This window comes from Anser brachyrhynchus (genome assembly GCF_964034855.1).
Source record: "Anser brachyrhynchus genome assembly, chromosome: 2".
Taxonomy (NCBI): domain Eukaryota; kingdom Metazoa; phylum Chordata; class Aves; order Anseriformes; family Anatidae; genus Anser; species Anser brachyrhynchus.
The window spans coordinates 38,945,669-38,973,173 of NC_137695.1; the positions used below are offsets into that span (position 1 = coordinate 38,945,669).

The 27,505-nt window shown below is 40.4% G+C and overlaps 1 long non-coding RNA gene across 3 annotated transcripts; it reads left to right on the forward strand.

Annotated features, from left to right (window-relative positions):
- Positions 1-48: 48 nt before the first annotated feature.
- Positions 49-23,373, forward strand: LOC308190074. 3 transcript variants are annotated; one of them, XR_013946834.1, is made up of 4 exons: positions 72-210; positions 2,942-5,070; positions 19,403-19,541; positions 20,888-23,373. It is a non-coding gene; the product is annotated as an uncharacterized lncRNA (long non-coding RNA). The 3 variants fall into 3 exon arrangements; XR_013946833.1 differs by lacking the exons at positions 19,403-19,541; positions 20,888-23,373 and having other exon boundaries at positions 49-210; positions 4,282-5,126; XR_013946835.1 differs by lacking the exons at positions 19,403-19,541; positions 20,888-23,373 and having other exon boundaries at positions 2,942-5,126.
- The last annotated feature ends 4,132 nt before the right edge of the window (positions 23,374-27,505 follow it).

The window sequence follows — 27,505 nt, forward strand, 5'->3', positions numbered from 1 at the left end:
GGGGGAGGGGGGAGAGTCGCTCTCGCTCTCGCTCGCTCTCGCACACACACACACACGCACGCACACACACACGGAGGCACAGACACACAGCCACACGCACAGACACACGGACACACGCACACAGCCACACGCGCGCACCCGCCCGCTCGGCTCCGCTCCCGAGCTGCCTCAGCAAGGAGGAGCCCGGACGGAAACCACCAGGGCAGCAAGGTACCGGCGTGGGGCAGCCCTGCCCGTGCGTCTGCGTATCTGTCTGTCTGTCTGGGCGTCTGCCTGCGGCCCCCCCCCACCTCCCCGGTCCCCCCCCCCCTCCTTCCCCCGGCCCCCCCGGGCGGGGAGGTGCGCGCTGCCCCCGGGGAGGGGGCGGCGGTGCCGTCGGGGCAGCGCGGCCGAGGGAGGCCGGGGGGGTCCCCGCCTGCTGCCTCCCTCCCTCCCTGATGGGGCGGCGATGGGAAGCGGCGGAGGGGGTGGCGGGGGGGGGAACCGAGCGGCGGGTGAGTGTGTGTGTGTGTGTTTGTGTGTGTGTGTGTGCCGCCCCCCCGCCGAGCAGGGAGTCAGGTGGGACACACACGCACACACACACACACACAGCCCCCCCTCCGCCTCCGCCTTCCCGGCCCCCTCCCCTTCCCTCCAGCTTGCCCCTGATCCTTTATTTCCACACCTGCACCCCCGGCCCCTGTCGGGCGGCGTGCGCCCCTCGGCGCCCAGCGGTTCAGGCAGCACCGGGGCCGGGGCCGGCCGGGCTGGGGGCGCGCAGCCCCCCGGGGGTCGCCGCTCGCCCGCCGCCGCCCCGTCGGGACCGGGAGCGGAGCCGGGTCCCGCCGCGCCGCGTGGTTTTGGGAGCCGCGCATCGCCCCCCGCGGTGGTGCCGGCTGCGGTGTCACCTGGCACCGCGTGCCCCTCGGCACCGCTCCTTCGGAACTGGCTTTGTGCGTGTAACTTCTCCTCGGGGAGGGACTTTTTCTCTGTTCTTTTGTTTTTAAGACCCTTCTTTCCCATCTTCGCTGCTGCACGCTTTGGATGTGGAGTTCCTGGAAAGTGAACCTGGCAATGAGCGCAGGTTTCCCTGAAAGCCGAGGCTGCTTTTTATTCCCTAGGAGACTGAGAAGAGAGGGGACCCTGGATGTCAGCCCATCTCCTTTTTTTTTTTTTTTTTAATTTATTTTGACTTCGAGGCGCATTGCCTTTTCCAGCCCTGGGAACTGGCAGCTACGATTCGTGTAGACACCTTTGCGTGTCTCAGAAACAAGACCGAGACCATGGAGTTGATATGTCAATGCTTTTCTCAGTTAACCTGTGCCGCACTCTTCTATTAATTGGTATTAGAAAGTGGTATTAGAAACCTTGTAACGCAGTTATTGAATAATCATTAATCCGTGGAGGATACACAAGCCCAAAGGTTAATAATAAGAACAACAATTAATAATATTGACCTTGTCAGCAGGGGGAATATTTTTTTTTCAGTTATTAAGAGGCACTCCCATTTGTACGAGGTACAGTGGGGTGAATTTGGCCGTGGTGTGTTGAGTACCAAACTACTGCAGGAAGCCCAGAAATGAATTCACCCCATTATCTCCACGTTACCGGGCCTCTGACTTTTTCTCCCTTTAAAATGTATCAAGCACTACTCTCATTTTAAATAGAAATGCTAAGTCTTTAATCAGTTCTGACATTTCCACTAGAAAATAACATCTAGCTCTCTTACACAGATAAAAATTTATTTGCCTGCAGCTGGCTTGTTGTAGTGCTTTGGACCTATTCCCTTTCTCAGAGAGGACTTAGCTTTTTATAGTCTCTAGGTACCATGGGGTAATAAATAGAAAGTCAGTACAAAGGGGACGTTCACACTTTTACAGGCATAACTATCCACTCCCTAGAGCTGCCTCCTCGCAGAGCTCCTCTGCCTGCCTGCCTGCCTGCCTAACTGGCATGCTTCTATTGTCAAAGACCCATCTCCTTTATTTGTATCCCACTCTCCCGACTGACTGGTCAGTGAATCCTAATAATAATCATGTTTCATGTCTCAGAAATCTAATAGTCGAGTTACTCACTCTTATAAATTGCAGCTAAGCTATTTGGGTTAGTCGTGTTATCCCCACTTTAAAGACAGGGAAACTGAAGCAGGAAAATTAACACATTTGCCTGAGGCTGCACATGGATTTAAGAGTAGATCCAGGACTGGAACTGAATTCTGTATTTAGACCATGCTCCCTCTTAAAGATTCCGAAGCACACTGTGGAAAATGCTTCTTTAAGAAAGAACTGTAATATAAGTCTTATTTTTCATTGATTTTGTATATTAGTCAAATTACACACTTTAAAAAAAAGTGTGTGTATATATATACACACACCTATATATATAAATATCACGTTTCCTTTTCTGAATACAAGATTTATTCAGCTTTTAAAAAAGTGTAGTGATACCTTTCAACTATGTGGTCAGGCAGTTTACTTTGGAAACAAGAAACATTTAATATGAGATTGTGAGCAGTAATGGGAACAGAATTGCTCATTATTAGGTTATTGTAAACAATATTCACTGGATGTTATGGTGTAGTTATAGGCCAACAAAATATAATGAGTTCAGCATTAGTATAGATAAGGTGCTATTGCTTACCTAGTGTGCATCGGTTTTCACCATAATTCTCCTTCAGTGCTTTCAGTATCAAAATACTTAGTATGGGTTTAAGCACTGAAGAACATGTGTGTGTGGAGGCAACCATATACTGTGAGAGTTACGATTTATATCATTAAGCAGTGAATTTTACAGAGTTGTGTCATTCATGTCAATGAAGCAAGAAGTATATTGCCTGCCCTTTAGCTGTGGCATGTCATCAAAGCTGTATTATGGTATGACTGAGCGCAGATGGCATGCCTAAAAAGCAGGTGTACAATATAACTTTCCTATTACTGACACGTAGATATTTCCTCTTCCTCAGTGTCCATCTCCAGATGTTTCCTCGCCCAACCTTCTACAGGAACTATAGAAAGTCCTGCTCATCCTGCTTGTCTCTGAAGTCTGAAGTTGTACAGTCAAAGCCTATACAGAATATATGCTCATACATATTTTTATGTTTTTATACTGACAGCTCCGTTCTGAGTTTTTTTTCAGAGTCCTGATTTCAGGCAAGTGGGTGCAGATCTCATTCAAAGAATCTTTCTCCAATGCCATTAGTATTACCTGCCAAAAATGAAAGTGGCATATGAATCACAATAATTCACTCATGATTTTGTGGGTATAGAGCCTGCCAAGGAACATCAGAAATCCACATGTTGTTCCTGAGTTTTATGGACTTTGAACAGTGGTAAAAGTAAATTTATCCAAAGACCATCTTATTAATGACCCATCCTATATGGACGACAGACATAACATATTCAAGAGAAAGACGGTATTAACTTAAAATATTAATGTCCAAATGTTTATCTTTCAAGTGAGGTGGTGAAATTGGTGAATCAGAAGACTGACACTATGTCAGGAGCCTTTCCTGAGGTGCCCCTTATTGGAGTGTTACTGTGACATAATGATTTGGAAATATGCTTTTGTGCGAGAAGAGCTATCAGATCCTCTGGGAAATATTGCAGATACTTTCCAGTTCCTTTCAGACATGCAAATACACTAATGTTTAGACATGAGTAGAGAGTAGAGGTGGGGAGTATAGTAGAGCAGGGAGTGGAGTAGAGTGGGGTTAAAAGCCTCTGCATAGATCACAGAACCAAATAAATACATGCACTTTTTTTCTGAATCTGATGTTAGTGGGGGCTTGGAATAAAATGGTCATTATTAAGAAGAAACACTGCATAAAGGTGTGGATACTTGAGAGTTATGTTGACCCATGGCTGATAGAGAAGACCATTCCTGCCTGTTATTACAGATGATCAACAGAAGATCAACAGAACTCTCAGTAATGCTCAGATACTTGTGTCATTCCCAGGTAGCACACACCTTATAAAGTATGGCTTATTTCCAGGTCATAGTGTACAGCTAAAGTTATAGCACTGAAAAACACTGAATGCTACCTAGCACTTCTTATGATTCCTTGCTTTCTTCATGATTTGCTTTAAACTGAGCACATCAGAAACTGTTGAGTCCTTTTTTTTTCCCTAAGAAGCTACAAGAATGGCAGCCTATGTATTGTACCATGTTCATACACTTATGAAACAGGGCAAAAAGACTGCTCACTAGCAAGGTCTGCCCATAGCTGTCTCAGCAGCTTAATGAAATATTAAGACTTGGTTTGAGCAACTGTTCTCCAACCGATATTAGTATTATCTGTTGCAGATGAGAATGTCAGTAAAAAAATACAACCATGTGGGAGAGGCCTTCCATGCATATTTTAAATGCAAGTGGCCATTATCAGCTTTATCAGAACCGTATCTGATGTCTGATATCACTGGTGGCTCAGTGGAAGAGATCCGGATGACTTTTTTTCTGAACATGGCAGCTACTTTCAGAGTATTTCTGCAATCTTCTGATTATCTCACCATCTGTTGGCTAGAAACCAATCTCCTGAACTTAGGCCTATGTCACCTCACTACCTGAATGCCTCTTCTAAAAATTTGTTCACTGAAAAGTGTATCATGTCCATAATAAATTCATCTGTCCTTCTCCAGACTGGCTTGAGTTTCCTCCCGTCATTCACTGAAGGTTCTTTTTCCAAGCCCTGATGCTACACAGTACCTCAATCCATTCAGCTTCTCTTCAAGATGGTAACTACTTTCCGCTCCACTTTCTGCTGCAGAAGATCTTTTGATTACCTAAGAAAGTAAATTGCATCCTGTAGATTTCCTCTTACAACTTCTGCTTTACAGAAGAAAAGATCAACTTGTGGCAGATGCGTCAACGACGTCAGACTCGCTTCTCTGTTGTCTGATTGCCCTCTCCACCTTCTGTCGATCTGAAACTTTCATTTTGGAAAGGATCGAGGGTTGTATTAATATTTGTGTTAACCACTTTTTCCTGCACATTGTCTGTTCCTTCCCCTTGGCGTCTGGCTTGTCTTGGCTGCTTTTAAAAACTCTGTTGCCTCTAGTGAGGGACTGCCAGATTAGACCAGTGAAGAGAAACCAGGTGACTGTCTACTTTTACAAATATAGGTTGTGTATAATAAATTCAGGTTTTACATCTAAGCAAATTAAATCATCATATGATTCTGACTACATGCATTTTTTATCAAATATGGCATATATTTCACAAATTATATTTAACATACGCATGTTGCTATTCTGAATACCTGACTAGGAGTTACAAGGTGTGCCACTAGATCTTAGTAAATGGGTTTATGGAACCAGAAGAAATAAGATAAAATCATCTCTTTTTCTTGCATTCCTGACAAGTCCAGTGGAAGGGCTTTTCCTCCTCTATAGATGGCAACATAAACACCTCATCACAGGTCTGTTTAGAGATACAAGTACATTTTTTTATTAGAAATTTAGAGACTTTATAAAGGCCTAAGCAGAAACTGCCCACAATAAGGAAGTTTTAAAGCAATGTCTTTGGTCAAGAGTTTACCACATCTAGTCAGTAAGGTCTTCCTCTAATGTTTCTGTCATGTAGTGGAAGACATTAGTTACAATGTCAGAATAAACACGTTACTTCTGCAAAAAAATATGTTTTAACCTCAGGAATATTGCAACGTGAAAATAGGATTTAGCACAATTCTCCCTATATGGTTTATCTACAGACAGGACAGTTTTAGTGTAAAGCCCTAAACCTTGCAAGATGATTCCCAGCCAGAGGTACACCATACCTTGAACATCAATCCGTCAGCTGAGCACTGACAAGGATTATCCTGTGAAGGTAACAACTCAGTGCTTTCAATGTTAACTGTCCTCAACAACTGCTTTTTCTTTCTTTCTCTCTCTCTTTTTCTTTCTTTCTTTCTTTCTTTCTTTCTTTTTCTTTCTTTCTTTCTTTCTTTCTTTCTTTCTTTCTTTCTTTCTTTCTTTCTTTCTTTCTTTCTTTCTTTCTTTCTTTTTCTTTCTCTTTCTTTCTTTCTTTCTTTCTTTCTTTCTTTCTTTCTTTCTTTCTTTCTTTCTTTCTTTCTTTCTTTCTTTCTTTCTTTTTCTTTCTTTTTCTTTCCTTCTCTCTCTCTCTCTCTCTCTCTCTCTCATAAATAAACAGATACTTTGGTGAGCACAAAGATGTCTCTGTCAATACTTACATTTTGGTCTAGGTGGTGTGAAATGTGTGACTCGGGTGGAATTTAAGCATGTGAACAAACAGCTATGATTCCAAAAATTTCTGCTGGGCAGTTGCTTAAACCTCAAAGCAGTACATTTGTCCTCATGGCTCAGGCCTTGGAGTTAGTTCCTTTTCTACCTGTGACTCTGAAGCTGCCTTTCAGGCCTGCTCATGCAGGGACCTCAGGACCTCAGCTCCATGGCATTTAATTTCTCTACCCAGGTCACTTTGTTGGCTTGACCTCCTGGCCCCTCCTGGAGCATTCTCCAGACTGTCTGGCATAACTGGAGCAGGGTCACTCTGGTAGTGATGGCACTTACTCCCAGGAGACATTATGGTTGTCGTGTTCCCCCCCACCCCCCACCCCACCCCCTTTTTGTTCCACAACAATTTAAGATAGAGAAGATAGAAATAATCCCAGGAAAACTCTGTGTGTTCCCCAACCCTGGGAATAACTTAAACATTAGATTATGATCTAAGGAATCCTGAATTTGTTTGTGCTCAAGGGCACCATTTCAGCAGAAGGGTCGAGATTGCCTGTTCTAAAATAACCATCAGCCTGATGGTCAGAGTCCTCCCTTGGGGGAGAGGAGTGTGAGCTGGGGCCTTTCAGAGCAGGAGCGATGAATCCCGTGATTGTGTGAGCGCTCTAATCACAGAGTCGTTATACAGAGGGAGATGGGAAGACAGCTTCTCCTCTAGCTATGTTTTAATAAAACATAAGTTTTGAAGGAAAGATCACAGGAACCTATTTTCATAAAAAGAATCAGGGTGTAGATACTGAGTGGATGGAGGCATCTCTCAGACAGCCCTGGGTAGAGCCCTGTCTTTACAGGTAGCCCTCAGGTAAAGACCTGGCTTTAAAGGGAGGCAGGATTTTCAATCTGGGACAAACCTCCATGTTTCTTCCCTGTTAGTTCCAGCCAGTTTATGCTGGGGTCAAGGCACAATGTGCTGCCTGTTTTCCGGGCTGCTTGTCCTGCTTTATGCCCACCACTTTAAAAACAAGGTTCTGGATACCTGATAGGGGACTTAGATGCTGGAGCACCAAGGTTTTAGAATATTTTACTGGATTAGACCATAAACTATATAAATCAGTACCTGTTTATTCATAGCAGTTGGTTTCATATGAACACCAGTACTTAGTATCTGCTGATAGCTGTTCTCTCAGCAGATTTTGTGGTCCATTTTATTTTGTATCACAAAAGACAGCACAGAAAAACTCTTGGATTGAATTTTATTCATAATGAAAATTCTCACTGTGTTTCTCACTGGAAACTATAATGGCCAGCGTGACTAGATATTCATGTTGGTTTGAGAGATTTTTTGTGGAATTTAACTAAATTAAAAAAGAAAAAAAACATATTAAGTTATTTATTTATAGGAAAAGCATAGTGAGATTCGAAATTGCTTATTTCTTTACATATATATATAAATATATATATATATTATATATATATATATATACTTAATCTGCTTGCAAACTTCCCAAATCAGGGAGTAATATAATCTTCCAAAAATGTTGCCAATGTGATGGCAGCCCAGTGCACAGGTTTGCCCTGCCATATCATAACTGTCTGCTTTTGCCACGTCCAGGGTGTATGGGCACAGCTCAGACAGTCTGTCCCATGCATGTTTTTTTCCCCAAACCTGCATGATACAACTGAAGAGGAGGTTACAGAAGCTGCCCTGGAAGCCTTCCACTTGTGATCTGCATCCTACAACACGGAATATTCTAAATATCATGGGCCTTCCCTAGCTAACAAGCTGGTTATTCTGGCTATGCATGAAGATACAGATTTGGGTCTTAATTAACATCTGTAGTTTAATCAAACCATTTATGATCCTGAGAAATCTGAACTGTAGTCTTTCTGGTTTTTCTGATGACAGACAAATACCATAAACAAAAAGGAACTAAAATAATGGTTTAGTATACAAAGTGTTTGCAGCACAGCTATGTCTGTGACAAATTTTGTGGAAAAGTGGGAGGACTGAGTTTCAGATTTTTCAGCATCTGAAGAAGATTTTAAAGATAGTAGACATGAGAATAATACATTAGGGATCTCACAAAAGTTTCTGGAGTTTAAGTTTAAACAGCATTCTATTTAATTTCACAGGGGCTAATTCTCTTGCAGTGACGATGCTGTAAATCTCCAGTTAGGCTCAGTATTATTATAAAAGAAGTTGGCCCAGGAGAGAAAATCAGGAATAAATTGCCATGAAAGTGGATTGGCCTGTTCAGGCTGGTGACCTAGTGAAACAGTGCAGGACTTTATAATCTTCGACGCAGACAGGTCTTCATTGTTGAAGGAAGCAGGAAGTGTAAAGAGGGCTGTAATTGCATATTCTTTAATAAGAAATATAATTGTTGCTTTCTCTAAACAGATCTCAGACATATTTTAATAGTGTGCACACATTGAAAAGTCTCTGAAACACACCCTTCTACCCTAATTTGTTCATATACATTGATATATTCTAATGTATTTATGCCCTCTAAAAATGTAGTCCACGTAGAGCATTTCTGATGTGCAGGGTTCCTTACTTTTTGTTGCTTTTAGATAGACTATGATGTAGAGAAATATAATGGAGCGTGACTCAATAAGAGAAAGAAAGTCCAGTAGGTGTGTTTGTTTTCATACTTTGAAGTTTCTGTCTTAAAATAAGGGTTTATCATTGACATGATTATAGTGATCAGAGTCTTTACTACAGTGTCAGGACTGTGCTATCTTTCATACTCATTGAAATGGTTCCAGTTCTGCAGCATGACTGAAAAAAAAAATCAAGCAGTCTTTTGTTTCAGGAAACTTTGAATTAGGAAAGTCCACTTGTGAAGCAGTATCATTTTCTTTGCTGAATTTGGAGGGATTGCATCTCATGTTAAACTAAGATAAATATAAAAGCTTAGGCAATATGAGGAAAAGCGGTGTTGTACAAAGCTTATAACTAATGAAGTTCAGCAAAAGCAGACATGAGCTTCTTTTAGCAGAGTTTTATCTTTGAGGCTTAAATGCAGTTTATCTACTTCTTTGCATTCAATACTCTTTTTCCAGTCATTACAAAACAACAGGTTGTTTTAACTAGCATTAGGTGTACAGCTTCCTGTGAACCATGGTAACTGAGGCTTGAGATTTACAAATGATTGTTCAGTTTTTATCAAACTCTGTTAATCTGTAGAGCTAAGCAAAATTATGCCGTACTTTGGAAATGAGTTCAGTAGTGACTGTCCTACAGAAACTCTGCTGTGTTTGTATTGTTCTGCAATGCCATGGACAGCTTTTTCAGGACAATTGAGATCCCAGATACATATTCAGTAATTTTTATTTCTGATAAGTATCATATTTTAAAAGGCATTAATTCTTCTTTCTGGGTAATTGGAATTGAGGAAAACATTAGCTTTTCCTCCCAGGAGGAGGGATTCAGTTTATTTATAAAACAGATACACCACCAGGACTTCTAAGATTCTCCATGGTGTTGCCTCTGTAGAATAATCAGCTCACAAATGTTAAAGGTTTCAGCCTTTGTACACGTAAAGGTCATTTTTTGTTGTTTTGTTTCACCACAAAAAAAAAAAAGCAAAAAAAGCTGCATTCTCTTGTAAATTTGCCATTGGCTTTAGAATATAAATACTCGTCTGATAGTACCTGATGTGAGTTCATCAACTCCTTTTATGTCTTCCACTAATCCGTCACCCCTTGATAAAGGCTTCACTTGCTCAGGTGACCTATGTGTGAAATATCCCACTCCTAGTGCCTGAGGGATATTCAATATCATCTTTCTAATCAAGGAAAAGTAGAACCATCTGCATATCTGCTTATGATATTTATACAACTGGGGTCTAGAAGGAGATTCTGTTAAAAAAAATAATAATAAAAGAGTATCTGCAGAAAGAATAAAAAGACCACTACTGTTTGTCATAGATCATATGATTTGTCTTTTTTAAAACCGCATGTCTGGCTAAGATGTACTAGTGAGAGCAGGAAAATGAAATCGTGGTTTGCTACTCCTTGGCAATATTCATGCAGTGAGTCAAGTCAACAATACTGAGGTTGAGAAGAACACAAACCAAGGAGGTTGCCCATGCAAATGATGCATCCTGGTTGCTTCCTCATGAACTCTTCCATGAAATCTTGCTGCACCCATCTTGATTGCATATGCTAATCCTGGCTTCTGAATTGACTCATAACAGATTTATCTGGATTTCCAACTTCCTCTTCTCTTTAGAATGTTAATTAAAAGAAAAATGATTACACTTAAGATATTCATGACAATAACAGAGCTTTCTTCTAGAGAGCCAAATTTTGCTTTTATTTATATGGGACCATTTAAAATCAATGAGTTTGAGTCTATTCAGCACTATGGACCTTTTAATACTCACATAGTATAAAATGCCCTTAGCAGGAAAGGAAGATCATTCATATAACATATTTTTCAAATTTTACCTAAGACAGTAAAGTGGAGGAAAAAAATCAGCTTTCAGAATGAAATATTAAAAAAAAAAAAAAAGTTGAAAAAAGACAGGGTGAAAATAAGCCCAGAGTTGCTCATGCAGACATATATTCTTCCTCTTTTTGCCAAAATCAGTCACTGTCTCTACTAGGCCTGCACAAGCAGGAGAAGGAGGCTTTGGATATTCCCTTTATGGAATATGGAGAATTTGAGGCATGTCCCTAGCATAAACAGACAATTGTCCATTGTTATTTCTTATGCCAGATGCTGAGTTTGTTTATTTTTACTCAGGATTTAGGAACTCTTTAAATAATATTTGTTATGTTTTTTAGTATGAATAAAATGAGATGTAATAAAAGAAGTAGAATGAAATTGCTCTTTCTTCCTTTTTTTAAAATCTTAATTCATATTGTGAACTTGTACCAGCCATTTTTAATTTCATATTTATTTATGTATTTACTCTTTCTTTCTTTCTTTTCTTCTTAGCAAGGGACTTTGTACTCATAGTCTTGCTTGGTACCCCACCATAGTGTTGCTTTTTTTTTTTTTAATTATTTATTATTTTTATGTTCAGTAGATTAAATCATACTATCCTATTCGGGATCTTCCCACCACTACAGCTTTTGCCACCCATAACCTTATTTTATGATCAAAGGGGAAATAAAGGGAAAGCAGTAATGTTAATAGGCTTTCCCATGCAGTCTCTCTGGGAATGGTCTTTTTATAAGTGTCTTGAACTTGACCTCTTCAGACAGCCCAAAGGTCCAACACACATTTTTAAAGTTGCATTTAAATTTTAATATTTTTATTCTGTGAAGCCATTTAAAACCTGGCCCTCAAAACACAAAGCATAAATCTTTCAGGACAGTCATACAGTAAAATTGATGTGTGCGGAAGAGAAGTTCCGGAAAACCCCTAAAGCTCTGTTGCTTTGCTTTTCATGTCGTTTTATAGATACCTTCCCTACAACACTACCAAATAATCAAACAAAATCCAATGAATAATATTGTGATTTCATCACTCTGGCATTTGAACTTGCAAATACAATTTAGCAATGAATTAGGAGAGGAAAAGTTTTGCGTTGCCCCACCCTCATTATAAAAATGTTCTTCAGAGCCAAACATTTCAGGCATTAGAAAGATTTACAGTAATAATATACGTAGCTATAATGAACTTGGGAACAAGGGAGTCTTGTAAGAGATTCTCAGAATGAGAGAGAGGTTTTGTAAGCAATTCTATCAACACTAAATAAATATTTAGGAAGATAGACTTCTCTTAGTGAGTCTGTATAATAATTGTAGTGCTAATAGGAAGTATATGATTTGGGTATGAGAAGATACGTATCTCTGAGTCCATACAACTTGTTTGTGTGGGTGAATCTAGTTCTCATTAAAGGTACTGGTTTGACTGTCCTGATTGCTGGAGTCTTCTTTCCATGAAAATAAGTAAGCTTTGTCACTGCCTGTATAAGGTTTATAGCTGTCCCTCAGTTCAACTGAGGCGAATCTCTTTTTATAGAATCATAGAATGGCTCAGGTTGAAAGACCACCTGGTTCCAACCTCCTGCCATGGGCAGGGACACCTCCCACTAGACCAGGCTGCTCAAAGCCCCATCCAGCCTGGCCTTGAAGACTTCCAGGGATGGGGCATCCACAGCTTCTCTGGGCAACCTGTGCCAGTGCCTCACCACACCGAGATCCCTTTTTTTGGGGGGGTGGGTGTGGGGGGTGGTCAGCAAGGCAGCCAGATGTGACAGTTCAATTTGATAATATACATGGAAAGGAAATGTGCACTTGTTAAATGGTTGAAATCGACCTGTAGGTGGAGGTTGCACCACAGCCCACCTCTACAATGTTAATGTGCACCGTCCAAACTTGGTAACACACATAAATATTCATTTATTTTCCTTTGTTTACTTGTGTAAACTTTCTATGTGTAACTCCTAAATCCAGATCTTTGACCACACCAGTACACAGAGAAAATAGGGAAACTGGGTTTTTGTGAACTTCAAGGCATAGGGGAGGCAGGAAAGAGTGGCTACCAGCCACCTCTGTCTGGCATGTTTGCTCTGGTACCCTCTTTTAGTGTCCTGCTGCAAGGAGAGAGGCTGGGATGGAGCATGGCCTTCTGTTCCTGGAACTTGCCCTGGCTTCCCATGTGCCTTGCTGAGCCGAGGATGTGGGCACAGAAACAGGGAATCCCATTGAAATTGCTGGAAAAAAACTCTCATTAACTTAATGAGATTTGGAACATTACAAGGGAACTCCAGCTGGAACCAGATCTGAACCCGAGTGTGAAACATTCCTGAATATACTACCACAAACTTGTTTCAAGGAGAATATGTGCTCAGACATACAAATGGCTAGATTCTGATCTCGGTAACGCCAGCGTGAGTCTCTTGACTCATATAAACTGAACTCAGAGGACTAGCCCTGAAGACTGTAAAATGAAGATGCACACATGCCACAGGAGACTATGAAAGGAGGGTGGAGCTATGAAGATTTAGCCACACACCTTGCTGGAACACCCTAAGACAGGTAGACCTGGCAGCAGTTGCCTGAGACGGGACTTTCATCCTGCATAATCACTACTTTCCATAATTAAGAGTACAGTCTGACTGGGTTCACACTTACTGTGCTGTAGTCTAGCTATGCTCAGGTTCTCCATACAACACTTCTTTCCTTGCTCTCTAACAAACACACTTTACTTTCATATATGTTGGATAAGTAGCTGAGCTGCCATGACTGTTGGGCTTCTTGGGGGGGAAGAGGACTGACTTATGAATATCAAAAAGATAGAATGAGGAGAGAAGAAACAGATTCTCCTTCCAGTATAATATGATAAGGCAGCAGGCTGGGCTCAAAATAGGCAGAGGAAGTGCTGAATGACCCAAGTGATGACAGGCTTGGTGGCATTCTTTTGCGTGTATAGAAGACACTTGTTTTGTCCATATGTCTCTATACTGTTACTGAGAAACTACTGTAGTGTTCTCATGGAGTGATATTCAGACTGAAAGTTTAATCTGAAGGGGAAAGCCAGTCTGTTTCCATCTAGTTTATAAACTTTTGAAAAATGTCAGTGGAATAAAGATCTCTACATTAACTAGTCTTCATTCTTTTTCGTCTCTGGGTGTACCAAAAGCTCTCACTTCAATCAAAGTTAACGTGAGTTTTCCTGAAAAAAAGAATTGGACCTTGATAGAGCTTTGACTTGTCACCTATTTAAGTGTTTTCATTACTTTCTGATTACTTACCCAGTGTTGCCAAATCTAACTTTTCTTTATTAAGTAATTTAATACTCAGAGCTCACAGAAAACTTAACATGTCATCCATCTCTTTCATTTTAACTGATTCAAAGCAAACTCCATTTCTTAGAGCAGATTATTTTTGCATTGCACATCTGAACTTGCAGTGAGAGACTAATACAAAACAAATAAAAACTTTCTTTTTTGAAACTTTTGAACAAGTTAAAACACATCCAAAACTGTATTCACAGTAATTGATACTAATTAAAATGCTGAAGCTGCATTCACAAGAAATGAAAAGGAGTATTTTGGGTCTTATCTTTTGCAACGTGAATGTTTTTCATGCTCAGCTTTTCATAAACGCAGAAATATTATACCTTGTATTATTTCCATGGTAAATGCTATTGCTGTTCGGCATTTTATGGGGTGTGGTTTATAATTTTATTAACACCATCTGTTGTTTAAAAGATAATATAGAATGTTTAAAAATTACCAAAAATGCTGGTGTACACAAAATCAGGAGCAATATTTGCATTTTGCTCTTTGCCTGGCAATTTATCTGCACATAAAGCTGATTTGACTGAAGCCAGTTGAATTTAACTCTTTACGGTTCATGTGATACTTCAAATATCTCCACTAGACTATGCATTAAACACTATTAGTATCATGAGCACATTATGTATCTGAAACAGTCTTTGCTGCCAGATCTTAAAAATGCTGAAGGGTAAGGAGGGAAATGAAAGGACATATTATGAAAGGACTAAGGACCCTGAAGATCATCTACAAACAGAATTACACGTCTTTAAATGGAAAGGCAGGCCAAGAAGATGAATGAGGAATGAATTTGTTTGCGTGACTTACATTTCTGTTAGAAACGCTTAGACACATCTAAAGGCAAAAAAGAGTTTTTAATTACTGAATAAACCTTTTTTTTTCTGAAGCTTAATGGAAACACAGCATCATGAGCAGGTGGTTTTACACATTTCACTCCACCCACAGCCTGAGAGTAGAGCCAGTTAAAATACAAAGGCAGGAGAGGTCATAAATACAGGAGGTAAGGGATGCTTGAGTGAACTTGGAGGAAGATCAGTGACAAAAGATCAGGAGAGATGCCTGTGGTTGGCCTGCATCTTGGCCAGGTGGAGAGCTATTTCAGTTTTGCTTAACAGGAAAACCATCATGGCCTTCTCTGATCTCTATTACCTAACTGCTTGAAATAAATAGCCAGTTGCATTTAGGGAGAGAGGAGGGACAAAACACTATTAGATACAAGCTTGCCAATTACAATTTGATTCTTCTGGATTTATGGGGCAGAGACAATTGCCCTCTTTTGCTAGAAATGTACTGAAAAGAAGATCTTTTCCAGCATGATCTCACAAAACAAAGTCTGTACCACTTTGTCTTTCAGCTACAAATTTTCCATCTGAAGAATACACAGAGGAGGACACATCCCCTGTTACCAAAGAATGGAAAAAAACCCTGTGTCAATGAAAGGCTCATCAGGCTGTTATTGGCTGCCAAAACAAATATTTTGGACTGAGAAAAACTGCACTTCAAACTAATGAGGATCCAGGTGACAGGCGTTTTATTTAACTCAATGCCATAACTTCATCTATAAGGAAAAATGGCCTAACATAGCCATTCGAGGAAAAAAAAATCCAGATAGTCTAGCATCCTATTCATATTCTGGGATAAAAACAAAAACAAAAACCAACAAAACTGACAAAATCCAAACAAACAGACAAAACTCTTACATAGATGTATACACTTTGTCTTGGAATTAGCTTGATTTTTATTCTAGAATAATTATTCCACTCACAATGCAGAGTAATTATTCCCGAATAAAGTCCTTTTTTTTTTTTTTTTTATTACGATGAAGTGTCCACAGGGAGCTATCAGAGAGTAGTTATCCCAGAATTGCTGTGCTGCTTAACTTCCTCCATGTAGACAAGCCTTAAGAAATCATATCCAAAAGAAGATTGAGGAGAAAAAAAAAAAGTGTCTGTGCATGTGTTACAGCATAAAGTGTAAGTGCTAAAAGTTATACATTGTAATGTAGATGCTGTAAACCACACATTTATCCCAGGGTACACGGTACATGGTAATAGCAGCAAAAAAGGCTTTTGTGGAAGTATATGTAATAAGAATTCACACCATTTCTTTTGATTTAAAAGTTACTTTCAAATATTTCAAATTGAGCTTTTGTCTTTATTCAGTGCAGGTACACTGCTTACTAAATAGTTAGTTGTGTTCCCTCTCTGGAGCTGCTGGGAAGCTTTAATTAACAGCTATGTTCAATCTTTTGGTATATGGTGGCACCAGTATGATGCTGGGTCACAACTCCTTAAATGAGCTGAGATGCTAAACCTTTGCCATGTGCTGCAACAGCAAATTAAACACAAGGGCAAGAAAGAGGAGTGTTTTATTAGCTGAGCTGGTACCCCCCCATTATATTAATACTTTAAATACTTTACTGAGATGCAGTCCACCCTCTCTCTTGCTTCGGGAGGAGTGATGTACAGTTGTAACTGTATTGATTATATTTGCGTCATGTTTTCATGCTTTTTAATTTGCTTTTTATTAAAACAAGTCAGTATAAGTCACAAGACTCATGGAGTTTGTGATCCTGGGTGGGAATTTGAATGTGCTACTACTTTATATCACTCTCAGGGATTCCTTAAATATGGGTAACCCTGCCAGAATCTATTCTCCTCTAACCCTGTCCTATCCTCATGACAGAGGTACTTTTACAGTATGCCTGGAGGGTCCCAGTGTGGCCCCTGGAGCACTGTGTGTGACCTTGGCCAAGCCCTTCCAACACTTGGTCCCACTTGTGGCCCAGCACTGGTAGGCCTGGGCTCCAGTGTGCTCCTGCACACGCATTTTGTTGCATGTGGCAACCTGCACAGCTGGAGAAGGCAGTGGGGAGGAACACAGTGTTTGAGCATGAGGTAAGAAGCACTAGTTGGGAGCACCAAAGCAGGCTGACCAGCTGTCATATCTGCAGGCCAAGGCCCTCTGACAAGTACCAGAGCCATCTCCATGCCTGGTGCACAGAGCCTGACTGGCGAGAGCTTACACCTCTCAGTGTGGATCCAAAGTTTCCCGGCAGCTCTGGGTACATATCTCAAGTCAAGCAACGCTGAGGTGGCCTGACTGGTCAGGCAGAGACTGACCGACCCTGGTCCTGTAATTTCAGTATACGTGAAGGAGCAGAACTATATTTTGTTTTATTTTTTATATATATATACTTTTTTTTTTTTTTTTTCTGTTGTTGTCCATTCAGGGGAGGTGCTGGTGGGAACTGTTCTCTGCAAGGTCACCAGGAAACCCTCCCCAGATCAGGGGAAAGCAGTTTGTCATTCGCAGACCTGCCGCCCTTCCAAATTCAAGTGACTGCAGGGGAGAGGGAGCTCTGGAAGGTCTTTGCCAAGCCTTGCTGTGACCTTAGGTGCTGCCTCAGTGGACACGGCTCCGGAAAGGGGTGAGCCATGTGCAGTGCCATCTGGGCCCACGCTGGCGAGGTGACCCTCCCTCCGGCACTCCGGCTGCGGACACCTGTGCCTCTCTGTGCCTCCAGAGCCTCAGCCCCAGCTCCAGTCTCTGATCTTACCCCAGCACTGCTCAGGACACTTCCTCCATCTCTCCTCTCTGTGGACAATGGTGACAAGCAGCTGCCTGGCCACCCCTGCTGCTCTGCGTGGAACCTTGTGGCCAATAGCACCAGACTCCTGCTGCCTTCCCCTCACACCCAACCCACGAAGGACATTCTGTGCTCTGGACCAGGCCATCAGCCTGGCCACTGGCAAAATCCCCCCTTGCAAATTCCCCTTGTGCTGTCTCATCCCTCTGGCCAGGCACAGTCAGGAAGTGAATCTCTGTAACAGGGCAGTGGAGATGTCTGTGCAACCTCCTGGGACCCTGTCTCACTCCTGCAGCCACATAGCACATTGTAGGCATCACCATCTCATCTCCTGCCACCAGAGGCTCTTCCAACTCTCCCTAGAAAATAAGGAGGGGAAGTTTGCTTTAAGGTGCCTTTGATTTCACTGAGTTTGAGATGACACATTCAGCCAGCAGGAATAAATAATATTCTAATAATCAGTACTAAGAATTACTCTGTCAGGATAATCTGCTCAATATTTGAACACTCTTCCTACTTTCTGGGGAAACACAAAACATAAAACCAAATCGGGTTGGGAGGGGTTGTTTGTTTTTGTGAGGCTTCTGGCACTTGTTGTTTTTATAGCTTGCTCAGCAGGGCTGCCAGACCTTTTCCTTTGCATTCTGGTACTTCTTTGTGATCTGGATACAAACAGTAATTGCCAAAGCATTTGATTTTTTTTTTAAACTTGTTACTGAACTTTTTTAAAATTATTTTTTATTTTTATTTTATTTTTTTTAGAACTGTTAATAATGTTTGGGCTCAAATTTGAAAGCTGGCTGGAAAATCCCATGCTGGAGTGATACAATTCCTATTTTTTGGCACCAGATACTCGTTCCTCTTGCTTTCAACTATTTTCAGTCAGGAAAATAAAATATTTGTGCTGATTTTGATAATCAGCCTGTTCGTGCACACTTTCTTGTCAGTGATATTGCTGAGAGTAATCTTGTTACTCTTTCAAATACCACGAGAGGATGTCACAGTTAATGCCCTTCCATTAAATGGGGAAGTCTGTCCACAAGCTGTGGAGGTATTCCCATATTAGTTCACACTTAGTTTATGGTTTTTTTTTGTTTGTTTGTTTTGTTTTTTCTTGCTGCAGTCCTGATCATTAACTCTAGGAAAATGAGCTATGCTACAATCCAGGCTAATTGCTGTGTTTAAACACTCATTTTAGGTAAGAGTAGTGGTGTTTAAAATCATGTTAGCAGGTCACACACTGATGGGATTATAACTCATCTTTTTACTGTGTAACACATTTGTATTAATGTCCACTCAAACCCTTCTCTGTCGTGTCCAATCACTTTAGTATAAGGAGCCTGCCCTTGGTCCATCAACCATGGAGACTATAGAAGTAAGGATGTTAATTATTAAGACATTGTTTCCCTTGTCTTGTTTCCCCTTAACTTTAGGGTTTCTCTGCCATATCTTTCCAAATATAAAACGTGGAAAAAAAAATGGAATAAATGCTTTTCTTTGTTTTAAATCTTGTTTCTCTTTGTTCTGCTATAGGTAAGGGAAGTATAACATTCTGAGACCTGAAAAGTCTGGATAGTGTACAGACCTGCACGATAGTAACTACTATATTTTTAACCTTTCATGACTGAGGGAAAATGCCCTTTCTTCCAGCATATTCCTCGCATTTCTGTGTCTTATTCTCTGAATGCAATTTTTGTTTGATTCATGTCCCCAACATTCATTTGCAGAGATATGCAAAGCAATCAACCTGACACCTCTGGTTCTCCAGTTGTACTGGGGGGATTGGTATTGGTGTATATGATCTCAGCCTCCTGAAGAGAATAAAAGGACTACAGTAGAGTCTTCATTACTTTTTTTTTCTTTTCTTTTTTTTTCTTGGATTTCAGAGAAAGTATCAAGAACCTTGTTATTATTTCTTGTTTTGATCCTGGGCAGAGGCAGGCTGAGATATGACCTGCATTTCCTGCACTTTCAATGAATGGACGAAGTGAAGTAAGTGGACAAGAATCTCATGGTGTTGGGCCTGTAAGTCAGTTCTTAAGTTCTGTTCATCAATTCATTTTTTATTTTTTAAAAACACCTTAATTAAACTACAATATTTTTCCAAAACAGCATGTTGCCATGTAAATCTACTGTCCCAAAGACAGTTACACAGGCTATGTAACATCACTGTGTGGTGAGAACCACAGAGCTAAAAATGGGATTAACTCTGGCATGGCCTTTCATGTACAATAAACCACATTTATTCTGGCTGAATGACCATAACCCCGTTGATTCCTTACTACCCTTGATGTTTCTCCTTCTGATACTGAGGTGTATCAGGGTATAAAAATAAGTCTCCTTTACATACTGTGTATAAACAGAATTGATTTAAATGTGCCATTTTGCTCTCACAGACCCAACAAAAAGTCCCTTAAGGTTTAGGTTTATCAAGTTTGTGAACTTCACCCAAGACCCAAGGTGCTGACATCTCTGTATGATTCATAAAGAAACGTTCTGTTTACACATCAGCATGAACCTCAAGAAGCAGAGTTTAGAAGTGGTTTGAAATATAGGACAGAAATTGAATGTAATAATGAAAAGCATTTGATTTTCCCATAAAAGTAGCAGATACAAGGTCAGCAAGTGAAACATGAATATGCTTATTACTAGCAGTGTTTCAGTCAGGCTCTTAATCCAAAACGTTTCTTTAGAGGCTTGTGATTCATGTATAAATATTTACCAAGGTGGCAAAATTGGCACCAGAGAGTTTGTGCTTAAAAGGGAAGGTTTTTCTAAATAAGCAATTTATTAGAAGAATAGGTGTTCCACCTTTACATTTTGTGAAATTATGTATGAGGTTTCTACTCTAGAGTATCCCAATGCATAGGAATACAAACAGCAAGAACAGAAAAGAACACTTTTGCATTTAATAATTATTATTTTTTTTTTACCAACCTTGGGTCAAAACAGATTTCAGAAGAGAAAATAACTGGCTCAGAAATGTATTTCACTTGGAAACACCTGTGCAAGAACTCCGTGTTCTTAGAAGTGTAGTCACATTAAAAGTAGTTCATTAAAATGGCTCTGACTTTTTGAAGCATGTTAAGTCTGCAGTATCTACTTATGTAAGGTAAAATTGAAGACTGAAAAACTTGTAGATGTCTGATAGTACAGAAGTTACTGTTGTTGTAAATCAGTCTTTTCTGTGGTTAAATGGTAGGGTGGAGAAGGGTGAGGGTGAAGCCAGTAACTATCTTTTCTCTCCATCTAATTTGAGGGAACATTAAAAGATGAATGAGTGAAGGATTTTCTTATTTTAGGGCAGGTTCACAGCTCTCTGAGTTTAGCTGCTAAACCTGCTAACCCTTTTTTTATTTCAAAATTTTTAGTAAAATGGGCTTCAACTGATGGAAAGTGATGTGGAAGGTACTGCATTTTTCAGAAGCAGCGTGCTCCTAGATTGAAGAAGCAAGATTTCCAAGCCGTGTCAGATGCTGTTTGGGAACAGAATTCTGCCTGTCTCTGCTCTGCCTCCCATATGTCGGCTGTTCATGTTGTAGCAACTCTAATGAACACTAATGGACCTTAATGATAAGGAAGTTCTGCTCAAACCAAAGATATACAAGGGGCAGCACCACTTCTCTCCACAGCAGGACAACAATCAGAATTGGTGTGCAAATAGCCACTGGCAGATGCTTGTTAAAGATCAATGACTTTTCCTTTATTTATTTTTTAAGCCTTTTTATTTTATTTTTTTTTGGGGGGGGGGGCAGTCTTTGGTGAATTTCTAATTTAGATTGCAAACTGTAAATAGGAAGTGAATCCTCTAATTTTAGGGTTGCACATCTATAGTCCTCACTTTAAAAGAACAGCACATGGCCAATGTCTCTGAATATCTGAACAAGTGTATTTAGGTGTCTCTTTTGGGGGATGCTTTTAGAGCATTATCCCATTTACATGATCCGTGAATCAGCATCCAGGATCTGCCTAAACATTTCATTTCTTCTTTTCCTCCAGCACTTTATTGTTATTATTTAACTGTTGTGGAGCATTTGGTCAAACAGTAAGATTGTATTTACATTCCAAAAGTGATTTGTGGCCTCAGTCAAGGATCAGGGCTGTATGATGTTTTTTTGCAAGCTGTTTTGTTTTTGTTAAATTACTAGGAGAAAGATTATTCTGACCCAGCAAGTTTATAATCAAAGTGTACAACAGGATATAACAAGGGGCTGAGATGGGTGAATGGACTGTAAACATGTCAAGAGGAGGAGGAGAAAAGCATATTTTTTTCCATAAGAAATGCTAATTTCCACTATTTACCTGTTTGGCCACTGTTTCTTCTGGGATATAGATTCCAGGAAAGATTATTTGCAAATGAATGAGTCCTTGATCCTGAAAACACCTGTGCAGGTGGCTAAATCCACACATTTGCTTTAGAGGATTGAGGCTCCAGGGTTTTACGTTTTTATAACTTCATCCTTGTGCTTGATTCTGCTTTTTATTTCTATTTTTTATTTTTTATTACCTTCTTGCCTAGTGTCATAGTGACAAAATGGCAATCAGGCACTTCTGCTTTTATATTTACAGTAACTTTGAGTGATCATATGGGGACTCACACAGGAAAGCATAACTTACTTTGAACCTCCTACCCTTTCCTCATGTATGGCTTAAAATAAGTAGGCACAGTTATCAAACTCTTGTCAGGACTTGTAACTTGTCTGCAATAACAAGGTTAACCAGCAATAGCAGTCTATGCTCTGTGGTTGCATGCCAGTAAAACACTGACAAATTGAAAACTGTAATGAGAATAAACACATTATGAATATACCAAGCACATTGACACTTTTGCATTAGGAACTGTGGTCATGGTAAGTTGCCTTGTCCTGACCAACCCCCGTCTTTTGAAATAGGGCCCCATTTTATACTTATCATGTGCTTTAAAACAGTGGTAATAAACGTGTCCCATGTGCCATAACCCTAGGTTTTCAGGACATAGTTTAACATGATTTGCCTGCTTGGTGTATTCCTGCTTCCCCCAGTAAACAAGACTGAAAGTTAATAACAAGAATGGTTTCATAAATGAAAACATAAATTGTCATGGAGCTGAATAGAGTTATAATTTATAGGCAATCAAAATCTTCAAGCAATAATTGTTCTATTATTTTTGTTTGGGTTTCTTTTAGTGTTTCTTTTTTTTTTTTTTCTTCTGCAGATATGATTTGGCATGTGCTGATTAATAAAACAATAACTGAAAATCATTTTCCAGCAATGAATTCTCCTAAAACGAGCTCAGCGATGTTTTGTAAATCACACAGAGGATTCTACGGACAGAAAAGTGTGACTTCCTGCTTTGGTATACAGCACGTATACACGCAGCAGAGATGTGAAAGAGTGGGTTACCACACCACTGTTTGGAGGTGGTGTTTGGAGGTCTGAATTTGGCTGTTTGCTTCTAAAAGTGAAGGGTTTTGTTTGATTCCCCTCCACTGCAGGCATTGTTTGAGAGTACAGAGCAGCACAGTCACAGGCACTCGGTGCGGTGGGCAGCCCTGGCACGGAGATGCACAGCTCTCAGCAAGCAGGTGTGTCGCAGTCAGGAGCGAGCTGCATTGGCACTGCTGTGCGGGGAAGTTTGCACAGTGATTGCCAGCACTGGCTGGAGCAGTCATTATCTTTCTGCTTTGCTTGAGTCTTCTCAACGTCTGCTTAATTTCCCCATCCTTCCTGCCCCTCCAACAGGTGATGTTTGGCACGTACCCGTAGGGGACATTTCACAGAGGAAAGGGACAGCAGCGTAGGCAGGGAACTTTGGACCCTGGAGTAATTCAGATAACCCAGGGTGATGCTGCTTGTATCTGGAAATGAAAGAAAATGCTTTTGAGGCTCCAAAACTGTTTGTGTTGAGGAGGTTCTGCTCCCAGCCGAGCCCTGGCATCCATGCAGGACCTGACAGGCTGCCTTGTGGGTGTCCTAGGCAGCCCGGGAACTGCGGCAATAGCCTTTGTTGTCACTCAGTTTTGGGGAGCAGGATGTCAAAAAGGCAAAGGAAGGAGGTGGGGCCATAGACCTATTATACCTCCTTATCAGCCGTGGAGCTGGGCCAGTACCTGAGGGAATAGCATGGAGTGTGATTGCTCACCTCCCATGGAGAGAGGGTGCATGCTTTGAGACTGTAGCTGGGTGGTTTTACTATCCTGCCAAAAATTCAGAAATTTCCCTCCTTATATCACGATGAAACAAGTGTTTTAAAGCAACTCTGGAGAAACCAGTAACCAAGAGGTTATTAGGACACTCAGATGGAGAACAGACACCCATGTTGCAAACCCTGACTGTTTCATTCAAATCAGACATTTGAACCTGCTGAATACCACATATGACAGGTGTCCCCTTTTCACTAAAAAAGCAGTCAGAGAGAGGCCAAAGTGGAGAGAGAAGAAACACCAGCTTGGATTAAGACAGTCTGAAGCTGTGGGTTTAGCATCAGGTGCCATTTGGTCATTGCCCTACTTCAATCAAGCTCCGCCCTTGGGAAGAAGAGGTGATAGCAGAGGGAAAAGGACTGTGCCATTCCCCAAAAGCAGACACGATCCGTCTTGTTCTTGATGGTAGGTATAACAGGTCACTAACACAGAGGAGGATGTGTATATACAAAAGTAAGCGGTCAAGGCTTGCTGCCTCTGGAAATGCTTTGTGGACTGCAATCCATCATACTCTAACTTCAGTGTCCTGAACAAACCTATTCAAGTGCCTATTTCTTCCTGTGGGCTATACAGAGAAATTAGGGTCTCAGATCAGTTGCCTGGGCATAGGAGTCTGGCGTCATTTGAGACACCCTCATATCCCCTGCCTGGCTTGCAGATTCCTGCTTCATAAGGACACGGTTATCCTGTAGTGCCAGTGGCATACCTGTCAAACTTTGGCTGATGTTTTGGCCACTCTAAATGATTCCAAGCACTTTATGCTTAATTCTGAACACAGTAATTGAACTCCGGGCTCCTGCGTTTAAATTACTTTGAATTGCAGCTGGTCTACATGCCTGGAGTAAAGCATGCCTATAGAGGTGGTATGAAAATCTCTTTTCTCCCCAGGATCTCCCCAGGGTCTCAGATAACCTGGGAGCCATATCTTGCAGTCCTGATGCCCTCAAGAAGAGCACTGACTTACTAACTTGGTTTGGAAAGCTCGTGCAGCGCCCATCAGTGCTGGGCTCTGCTGTCAGAGGTCAGATGGCAGGACTTATATCATGTTTCCACCCTCTCTTCACCCTCCTATTTTATTTTATTTTCTCTCCCTGGTGATTGATGGCTAGACTTATCTGTGATTCTGGGCTGAAGCCTACATTAATCCAATTTCTTGGATCACCTTCAGATTTGGCTTCTTTAATAGAAATACAGTATTTGCTCCTTTTCCAATAAACAGACTTAATGCCTTCCATTTCAGTAATTTACAAACTCAGATGGCATTGAACGGGCTCTTGGAAAATGTTAAATAAAGCAGATGAAAGGGTTGAAGTAACAGTATTAATTTACTCATTTTGCCTTCCCAAGAGGTTAAATATAGAAACAATGCTCCAAAATAATTTTCTCTTGAGTGAGCTGAGGTTTGAGCTTTTCAGCCCCAGGAACAACTTTCCTAAAGCTGAATTTTAGAAACTGTTTTAACTACCTGTTCTGTCAGGTCATCTGCCATATTGATGTGTCTGGTATACCTGCAATCTTCACTGGAGCTAAAGAAATCTTTTTCAGTGATTCTCTGCCTTTCTACAGCACTGCCTTTGGCTACTGTTTGTAGCCAAACTAAGGGTAAACCTGCACTGTAGACAGCAGCATCACATGGAACTGTGCAATAATACAGAGCTTCATGAAGGTTAATATACTCTGCCAAATAGACTTTGGCTGAACTAACCAATAGCCACCATCTCCTATTCAAATGTATGTGATTTAGTCCAAAACCAACTGTCAGTCACAGTAGGGGCTGTGTTAGTAAACTATCAGTGCACTGTCATGCAAAAAATGCTTCAGGTGCATGGCAAAGTGGCACCAACTCAGTGCTTTGCTATAATTATATGGATGTAACTAACGAGGAAAAAGGTGTTGTAAATCTTCTCTTTCATCAAGTCTCTCTCTGTCCTCTTGTCTTTCTCCAAACAGTAATAATGGCAACAAAATGCCAGATTAAACCCAGATTAAAAAAACAGGTGTTAAGATGGAACATTAAAAAAAATAAAGTCTACAAAAAAAAAAAACAAAAGAAGAATTGACAGTGTGTAAATTTTTTTCTATGTTTGATGCTTCCTTCCCAATGGTTCAGATTATATTAGCATTTTGTAAAGATTTTTTATAAGTATGGATGTGGGAAAGAAATACTGCCAATGTATCTGCCACATAGAGCTTAGTAGAACCATGTGAGTATTCACATCAGCAGGAGAAATATATTACCTGGCACTGAGGCAAAGAGTTTGCAGAAGATAGAAGTGTTCTATAGAATTGTTCTAATCTCGGTTCAATTTTTTTTTTTGATTTAAATATTATTTTGTTCATGTTAAATTAGGTCTTGGAAGTTATAGCTGAGAACAAGACCCTAACGTATATGCAGTGAGTAAAATGACACTCTTAAAAAAAGTTATTATTAGAGCTCAGCAATAAGCGATTTTCAAATGGCACTAACATTTTTAAAAGTTATATTTCTGTTACAGAAAAGGATGAACTGTCATAGTCTTAAACAGCAAAGTATCTTACTGTATGGCATTGTAGATAAGCTCCTTACCATTCCTCTTTTCCTCTGAGCTCTGTTAGGTTTATAAAATTTCCTGCAATCTAGAAGGGTTCAATAAATCTGGGCTTTTTTTCTGGCTTGAAAGTTATAGAACACTTTTTGCTCTTTTACAATCCCTCTAGAATATGGTGAAGCTTCTCCTGCTACAAATTTCTGTAGTTGGAGAAACTCCAGGGACCTACCACATGGCAAGAGAGGCTCTAAAACGTAAACAGGCCAGTACTGTACCATCATCTGATAGCGATGTAGCTGAGAGAGATGATTGGAATGATGCTGGTGGAAGGTTGCTTCAGCTGAAGCAGAGGAGAGAAAGTTGTTCAAGTAAGTAGGTGAAATGGAGAAGCAGATGAGAAAATGATGCTAAAGCTTCCTCAGCTGCAGGAATCAAAGTGAAGTCTCCTTTAATGGGTGTTTTGTAACTGTGCTCTCTAATCCAGGAAACTATGTGAGAATGAAAACAGAAAGTTGCAACGTTCAGGTTAAGGGCTAAAACCCCCTCTGAGACTACACTTTCTATCAGGGCACTGATAAGGGCAAACTCTTAATGATTTATTCTGCTGACATCTGATTGCTTTGTCTTTCAGACAGCTCTTTAAGAAAGTATTTTAGCATAAATAGCATAATATGCACTTTGTGAAAGTAACAGAATTACAACGCAGTGCACATTATATAAAAACTTTAGCAACCAAAATACCGTTGACATTTTATTGAAGGAATTGTCCCATGACCTTCCATCTATTCTTTTTTTTGCAGGACATTGGCAACTGGCTTTTACAGTTGTCCCTGAAAAACATTTAGATGAATGTTTATTAGTAGGTAATCACCTTATTCCCTTGATGCACACTTCACTTGTATGCAATGCACATTTTTTTCATTTATATTATTTAGCAGTTTTTTTGAAAAATCTATATAAACTATTTGGAGACAGCTTTAGCAAGCAGCAGTAATATACAAGTGGGATAAATTTATGTTTCAAAAACTTACATTTGGTCTTGCATATATTCTTGTTATTAAGGTTAGCTCTCACTTTCTCTTTTTCAAATAGCCAGTCTTGCATTTTTAGGTATCTTGCCAATATTGTTTTAAATTTAGGGTGTCAATTTTTACTTCTCACTCAAAATCTGATTCATTTTTTCTCCATGAACTTGAAATCACCTTCATAATGTTTAGTCCCTTTTGGCTGTAAAAAGTCTATGAATTGAGCAAGGCATGATGATGCTCTTTATAATGTT